The 8,712-nt window shown below is 32.7% G+C and overlaps 1 non-coding gene across 1 annotated transcript; it reads right to left on the bottom strand.

Moving 5' to 3' along the window:
* Window positions 1–4,594: 4,594 nt before the first annotated feature.
* On the bottom strand, window positions 4,595–4,699 carry LOC126021767 (U6 spliceosomal RNA). Its single transcript, XR_007500242.1, has one exon. It is a non-coding gene; the product is annotated as a U6 spliceosomal RNA (small nuclear RNA).
* Window positions 4,700–8,712: the final 4,013 nt, after the last annotated feature.

Genomic DNA, 8,712 nt, shown 5'->3' with positions numbered 1-8,712 from the left:
TACTTGCAGAAATGATGGAGAAAAAAAATCACTAAGGGAAACAGAACATGTGGGAATTGGTGTGTTGCAGCTCACTAAGTCTTAAGGCATTTAAGCTAAAGATTAATCCAAGGAGTTCGTGGCTGGCATCAAAGCCATATCCTAGCAGCATGCCTCAGTGAGTTAAGCAGCAGAATGGAGAGTAAAGGGACCTGCAGTCTAATCCCTGAGCATTGACTTTCTATTTGGTCAGGCTTATTTCTAGAAATGTACTTTGACACAATGAAATACCTTCTTCCTTTGAAAAAGAACTATTTTTAAATATGCCTATAATTCATAATCATCCATAAACCAGAATTGAAAGGATATGAATAAAAGCCATTGATTGAAAAATGTGTAACTCATGAATCTAACTGAAGGTTATAACAGTTACAATAAGATCAACACTAAAGCTTTGGTGTAATTAAGAAATATCAAGTGGGTGTTTAGATTTGAACAAAGAACATTTGACTAGGACAGGGACTAGCAGGATATTTTACTAGGATTAGGCGATGTCTTAAAGACCTCTCTACTATAATATAATTACTATTGTCATCTCTACAAACAGATCAAGTGAACAATAGTTTGTATATTGTGAAAATAATAGCCTTTACTCTCACATTTATTCTTATTGTATTTGCTTTTATAACAGTCTATTTGAATTTTAGATATATCTAAGTAACTTTTATTTTGTAAAATTTGTTTGTTTGGGGCTTACTCCTATCAGGAGTGTTCAGATATTACTCTAGGTAGCTCTCAGAGGATCATATGGTGTTACAGAAATTGAATCCAAGTCTGTCATTTTTAAGGCTAGCACGCATCTTTCCTGCTATTCTCTCCACCCACAAGTAACTTTTAAAAATTACTGTTTCTACATCCTCAGATCAATTAATTTAGAATCTTTAAACACGGGCAGTTCTTAAAACTCCCCAAGTGATCCAAACGAGAATTATATGCTTGCTTGATGTAATTATATAAAAAACAATATATAATACAATATATATGATATATATTATGAGATATTCCCAGAGTAAATTTCAAATCCCACTATCATTTTTCCATAGTAATATTAGTCACTGCCAACAGCCACAATTTTATTACAGAATAATTTTCCACTTTCTTTTCACACATATTCTGCCAAATCAGAGGAAGACTATTTTGTGATTTTCTACATCAAAAAAAAATAAACAAAGACCCTGCTTGATTGACAATGCTATACTAATGTATGAATTTACTTGAAATGTTTATGCACTGTACTACTAGGTGACAAACGGTTGTCACCAAGAGACAACCTTCTTTTGTTCCTTTACAAACTATGACTCTCAACACCAATTTATAAAGTCAACTGCTATTTTCACTTTATAAGTCATCTGCTATTTGAAGATAAAGCTTTTCTTCTTCCCTTCTCTATGTTCAGGATAAAAACTGACTACATGATTCAGTTAACAAAAGAAAGTATGGTAACTTGGCCAGGAACAAAAAGTGATGGCTGCTAGTATATTCCCTCCTGCACCTGTAACAAAAGTTTAACTAGAAGGGTTTTTCACTATTTGTTCTTGTCTTGGTTAAATATACTTTATTTTAATCATTTCAATCTAAATGCCCTAATCACTCAACGTTTCTTTTTCATTTTTCTTTTTTCTTTTTTTGGCCACACTGTGTTTCTCAGGCATTGCCATATGGATTGCCAGGCATCAAACCCAAGTTGGCTGTACTATTGCTCTGAATCCCACATTATAGTTAATTGATTGCTCCAATGTATAAAATAAAATAATGTTGGACTTCCTCTCGTGGCTCCATAATTTTACACTCTGAATTACTTTGGGGTTATTGAAGAGCAAATGGAAAGACGAAATAGAGTTGACAAGATATTTGCTTAAGTATAGAAAAATAGAAAGACACCCTTCAGAGCATGATACAGACCTTATATTGATAGAATAAGAGAAATAAAGGAAGAGAGTTTGGCAGAGAAAAGTCTCAGACTTCACCAATGTTTCCATAAAATAATAATATTGTCAGGGGCATTTGAAATAAAAAGTCAACTGTTTATGCAGGCCTGTAATTTAACGAAATGTTCTGCTCTATTCCTTTACTTAGGTGCTTTAATATCTTGAGACCAGTTTGTAAAATAATGTGACAATACCTGGAGCCATTTGCCAGTTATACTCCCTAAAACAAGAGATCTAAATCGAAAAGTTTTGAAAAGTTTTGCAGTACTTCCTTTGGGTAACTCAAATTTACTTCCCCAAGAACTCATTTATGGCTCTTATGGGCTAGTTTCTTGTGTAAAATCTTAAAAGCATAAGGTTATGAAACCAAAAACAATTGAGAAACAGAAAATAGTTTAAGATAGAAAAACAATATTTGGTTTTAAGTTATTACAATTCCATGAGAATTTTTTTACATATGAACTATTATAATAGCTTATATTCTCAAATGCTTTAGCTACTTTAAACCATATTTTAACTCAATGAACATATATCTCATAAAAGGTATCTGAAAACATCATCTTTAAAATTCTTAAAGAAGTGAAGAACATTTTGATTGATTATTTTTAGAACATAACTTGCTTTTCTGTTTTAATAAAAATATATTTTTATAAATCTTTCATCACTCCTAATATCACACAGAGAATTCTGGGAAAGACTTTGTTATGCTAATAGTACTTGCAAATGTTTCCATTAAAACACATAGGCACAGATGAATGCACATGTGTGTATATTCATACGAAAATAATAAACTCTTAAATATGATTTGAAATTTTGAAACAATAACATTAATTCACGGAGACCCTACCAAATACATGTAACACAAAGCTTTTATGACAGAAAAGCCACAAAGCTCTTTCCAGCTTAGTGATAGAGCAAATGCAAAAATCCTAAGTTTCCAGTATGTAAATGAAAACAGCCTCGCTCAAAAAAAAAAAGAAAGAAAAGAAACCTATTAAAAGTATCATCTTAAACATTCCAGGGTGCCCTGGGATGAACCATTTTAAAAGCTGAGATCAGAACAGATTCTGAATGTAGATCAAATTTTATCAAAGCTGACTACTTGGTCTGCAAGTGGAACAAAAGACATAGTTTAACAAATGCAGAAATAATGAGAGTTTCAGATTTCTTACCAAGGCACCAAAAGATATACTGTAGTCTAGCATTTCAAAGCATGGGAGTTCACAACTGAAACTATACCATTGCCACACAGAATTTCTGCATTCCATAGGCAGATCTATGAAAGCAAATTACAATCACTTCCTCTTTGCATTTCTATAATGAAAAGAAGATATATAATAGATACAATAGGAGAACTCTGAAAAGTTTAGTCTCTGTGTTGGCTGATCAAAGTACCTTGTTTATTCTTAATAATTAACTTCATTGTTTTCCTGTACATTTGTGATGTTTTAAAATTCAAAATATTAGCACTTCTCAGAAAAGTACTGTAGTTCGGAATTTGAAATATAACTAGGGTGGTGCTAACAGTTTATAATTAAAAACATAAAATAAATGATGAGTATATAAAGTATTAAACTTTTAAAATTGTATTTATTTTATTAAAATTTATTTCTATTTGTTCTTTTATGAGAGTCTTCAAAGTAATATCACTTATGTCCTAGCTCATTCTGGTTGAGAACATCATAAATGAAATGAAATCTAAGATATCATTAATTCATTTGCCTGATCCTGCATTTTTAGCTAGATGTCTTAATATGAAAATTAAGAATACTGTTATAGCTCACCTTTAGTAACTACAGTAAAGCTCAAAAATAAACTGTGGAGACTCACTGGGTGTGCTAAAAATGTAGTAATAGTTATATTGCCTTTTCTCTCCCTCTCTATATAGTATCTCAAATTAAATGTTCAGATAATAGCATACTGACTTCTACATTAAATGAATATGTATTTTCAATGTGTAATCACTTGGCTTGACTGATCTAAAATAAATTAAAGCTAGGGCTGGAGAAATAGTACAGCATAAAATGTGCTTGCCTTGTACAGGGTTTAATTTCTGGCATCCCAAATGCCTGAAAGCAAAGCTAAGAGTAAGCCTTGAGCATTGTAATATATATAAAAAACAATAAAATAAAAGAATTAAAGAAAACAGTAAATGTACACTATAAATATAAATAAAAGTTCGCAAAACTATTATTCAGGGGACAGGAGTGGTCACAAGCTTTAGAGTGTTTGCCTTGTACATGCTAACCTAGAACGAACTGTGGTTTGATCCCCAGATGTTTCCAAACTTGGAGCAATTTCTGAGCACATACTAGGAGTAACCCCTGAGCTTCACTGGGTGTGGCCAAGAACAAACAAACAAACAAAAAATTATTCAGGAGTCGGAGGATCAGAATTTTGAAAAAAAAAAATAACAGATATTTTGATATAAATTGATTTTGGAAAATATTAATAAAATTTGCATATAATTTTGCTTTATGCAGATGTTGCAGGCAGATAGCTAGGTTGACTCAGAAAAAGTAATTGGGGAAAAAAATGGACCTTAAAATGAGATTACATAGCCCAAATGCTTGAAGACAATATCCTTTTGACATAAAAGTCCTGAACTCTTTGGAGATGGAGAAACTAAATGCACCCTCTGAATCCTGAATTTGCATGACATCCTTGCAGGAGTGCTATGCTAATCTTCTCTGTATCATTCCAATTTTAGTATAAGTGCTGCCAAAGTGAACATCTGGATATTGGTTTTGAAGGCCCCACTGGAGAAGGTGGATGTCTCAGGAAAGGAAAAAACTTCTGAAAAAAAGAAAGAAAAAAAAACTTCTGTAGCTTGAGGATGCATCGTGGTGCTGGAGTAAGAGTGTCAGTGCCATGCCTTGTTAGGTGCTTGCAGCAAACTTAACAGTAGTGGCCCAAGCTAGGATTTTCCCTTAATGCAGGAGCCTGAGGGAGATAGACATTGAGGTGAAAACACCTTTTTTCCAGTCTACGTCCTCATTTACTTAACCCCAATTGTACAGAGACACTCTCAATATTTGTACATGGCTTTCAATTTTTAATGAGAAGCTTTTATGATATTTTGGTAAAATAAATTTGTTATGGACTGAGCACTTATGCCCATCCCCATTAACATGTTGTCATTCTAATAATCAATATGATCATATTGGAAAGTAGTCTATAAAGAGCCTCTATAATGGGATCAAAGTGCTCATAAAAATATGTTAATTATGCCAGGATGCTTCATTGATAAAGTTCTCCCTTTTTTAGGAGGAAGAATTTTTCTTTCTAATTTTTCCATATTTTGCTATGCCTATGTAGAAAAGAAAAACAAACAAATAAATAAAAAAACAAAACACCCTGAAACATGCACATTTTTAATTGCATTATTTTCTCTTATCTTTTTAATTTGGGGCTCCTTCCTTGTTTATAGAACCTTGGAACATGGATTATTTTATTTTACCACATATTCCCATATTTTTCTATAAAACTAAGAAGAGGGGAATAAAGAAAGACTTGGGGCCAGAGGCCAAGTGGTCTCGGATGCATTGGAGAGGAAAAAATATAAGGACAGAACTAAATGTCCAAGCCAAAGTCAAAGATAATAGAATCAAGGGACCTAAACTTTAACAATCTAAACTTAAATCTACAGGTTTAGACTTAAACCTGTTATGCTGGCAGACCAGAGGGCAAAGGATAGTGGTATAGGATGCACTCTGGGTCCATTGGTGGAAGGAGGATGACACTGGTTTTGGGAAGAGTCCTGATTCATTGTATATCTACAATTCAACTGTGAAGTACTCTTTAGATCACAAATGTTTTGGTAAAACAAAATATTAAAAAAAATGCTACAACAACAAAAAAGAGGTTGATTAAAGATCCCTGTGGCTAGCTGCAGGAAAAAAAGTGGGATATTGATATTTGGATGCAACTGGAGAATATAAAGTTAAATGAAGTAAATCTAAATAGAAAAAAATGGATGATCTTACTTTTCTGTGGCATATAGAATAACAGGAAAAGAGAATATTGGTATTAAAGAAGATACCCTTGACCTTAAGTGTATAGGAAGGAGGAGGGATGAAAATAAATTAAAGAGGGATCTAAAAAGAGGCAGACACTAAATAAGGCCAGGTCAGGGACCTGGGGCATTTTCCCAAGGAAAAGGTGTCATATATCTATTTACCTAAACCATAGAGTCAACAACAATGAGAGCATGAGACCAAAATTACAACTAAACTAAAAATTTGCCTTTCAAAGAGACCTAAAACTTAACTATGAATAACTTTGTAAATTACAAATTTATCAGGGTTTATTATACCTTTGCTTTTGGATTTTGTTTTTGTTTTTTGTTTCTTTGTTTGTTTTGGGTCCACACCCAGCAGCACTCGTGGGTTACTTCTGGCTTCCTGCTCAGATATCACTTCTATCAGGCATGGGGAACCATATAGGAAGTGGGGTATCTAACCAGGAGCTGTCCCTGGTGGGCAGCATGTGATGCAAATGCCCTACTGTTGTGTTATTGCTTCAGCCCCAGGTTTATTTGTTTTCATTAAAAAGACTTTTTTAAAAAAGAAATATAGCAGAGGTTTATCATGTAAAGATACACTGGAATAACACACTCTCTAAGTCAGGAAGAAAGTTCCCACTTGAATTCAATCATGATCGCCTTCTGATCTTAAATGCCTAACTTCCAAAACTTTTCTGAATCCAATTAATATTTAATCCACCTAGTCTAAAGCATTTTATTATGGTAGCATAAATTCACTAAAACAAAAAATACTTTCTGAAGTATTTATTTTCTTTAAAATTCCTAAATTTATAAAAGAAAAATAAGGTATATTCTAATTTCTGGGCATAATAACTCATTTATCTATAACCTTCTTCACTTAAATATAACTCTTTTCTCTTTGTTTTGCTTATTGTTGTTGAAAGATCTTCAGAGATACCAGGATTACTCCATGCAATACTTCAGGAATAATCAGTGCTACAGCATTTTTTACTCTGCTAGAACATAGGCTGTTGCATTCACTGATGAGCAGAGAATTTAGCCATATTCCTGGTCTTTCATAGTATATATTTTTAACCATCACATTTAAAGCAGCATTAATATTTTTGTTTGTTTTGATTTGTTTGTTTGATGTTGTTTAGATGTTCATTTTGTCTCTGCATGCAGGAATTACTTCTGGCAGACTTGTGGGGGACCATATGGGATTCCAGGGATCAAACCTGGGTTGGTGGTGTACAAGGAAAATGACTTATCCACTTACTATTGCTCTGGTCCCTAAAGCAGAATTATCTTGAGGAGCTTCAGTTTTGTGTGTGTGCATATGTGTGCGTGTGTGTTTGTGTGTGTCTACAATAATATATATAATTGATGTATATATAATATATATCATATATATAATATAATATAATAAGATGATTAACTCTAAATTACATGATAAGGTTTACCGATATTTAATGGTATATGAGACAAGAAATTAGAAACTCTGAACTAACTGGTAGACTATTTTAAAGATAGATGAGAAAAAACTATTTTTGGTAGAAATGTTATTGCATTAAAGTAGCAAAATATAATTTCACGACAAAATTAATGATAAAAACTTATAAACATTTTAAAATTATATTCTACTATATAATATGACTTATTTGTTTTGGGGTCACCCTGTCTTAAGGAATACTACCAATTATTTTTACTCAGGGATAAATTTTTTCAGTACTCAATGGTTCGATGGGGTACCAGAGATCAAATTCATGTCAGACACTTCCTAGTCACAAAGAAGATAACACTGCTACTCTTTGTGGAGTAATGGAAGACCCCTCCTTAATCCTGGTATTTTACTTACCCTTATACCATTTCCTGGGTTCAAAAATGATCCTTTTAAGTCAAAGAGGACCCATCTGTCTGCCTCAATTTCTTGGGAACATGTTGTCAGATACATGCAAAGCAAAGACACTACTTGCTGTACTATGGCTAGAGCCCCTATGACATCTTAATGGTTAAATTCCTTTCATAAACATTAAATTTCCTTTATAAACATTATGTTTTTAAGATTTATAAATATGTACATCTATTAATATACTCATACATTACAACATTGATTTCCTAAATTTTAAAGACTTTTAATATATAAATATATGCATATATATGTGTGTATATATTTAGTTTAATAATCACTAAATATTTGTATTTAGTGAAAGAAATAATAAAAAACTTATCTATTGCATCTTTTTTTTAGTTTATTTAAGCAGCATGATCACAAAATTTCTTATAACTGAGATTCTGGCATAGAATGTACACTACCCTTAATGTGCACTTTTCTAACCACCACTGTTCCTAGTTTCCTTCTCAAAACAATCCCCACTCTGACTGCCTTTGGGGAAAGCATTTTATTTCTCTCCATTTCTCTCTCCCTTTCCCTTTTTGCCATGTAGTTTACACCATTGTTAATGGAGCGGTACCATGCACGTTGCTTTACCCCCTTTTCAGCATCCACTTATTGTACAGAGTGATCATTTTCAACTATCATTATCATTGTGGACCCTTCTCTAGACTAACTGCACTCACAGCTCTTTCTGTAAAACTTCCACATAATTAATTGGTCCTCCTACCTAAATCTCTATCGTCTCTAGATATTATTACCAGGCTATCTTTTATTTTTCATATATGCCACAAATGAGTGAGATTATCCTATGTCTATCACTCTCCCTCTGACTCATTTTATTCAGCATGATCTCCATATCCATC

This window comes from Suncus etruscus, chromosome 10 (assembly GCF_024139225.1).
Source record: "Suncus etruscus isolate mSunEtr1 chromosome 10, mSunEtr1.pri.cur, whole genome shotgun sequence".
Taxonomy (NCBI): domain Eukaryota; kingdom Metazoa; phylum Chordata; class Mammalia; order Eulipotyphla; family Soricidae; genus Suncus; species Suncus etruscus.
The sequence above is the reverse complement of the archived record's forward strand: the minus strand, read 5'-3'. Positions and strand labels throughout refer to the sequence as shown.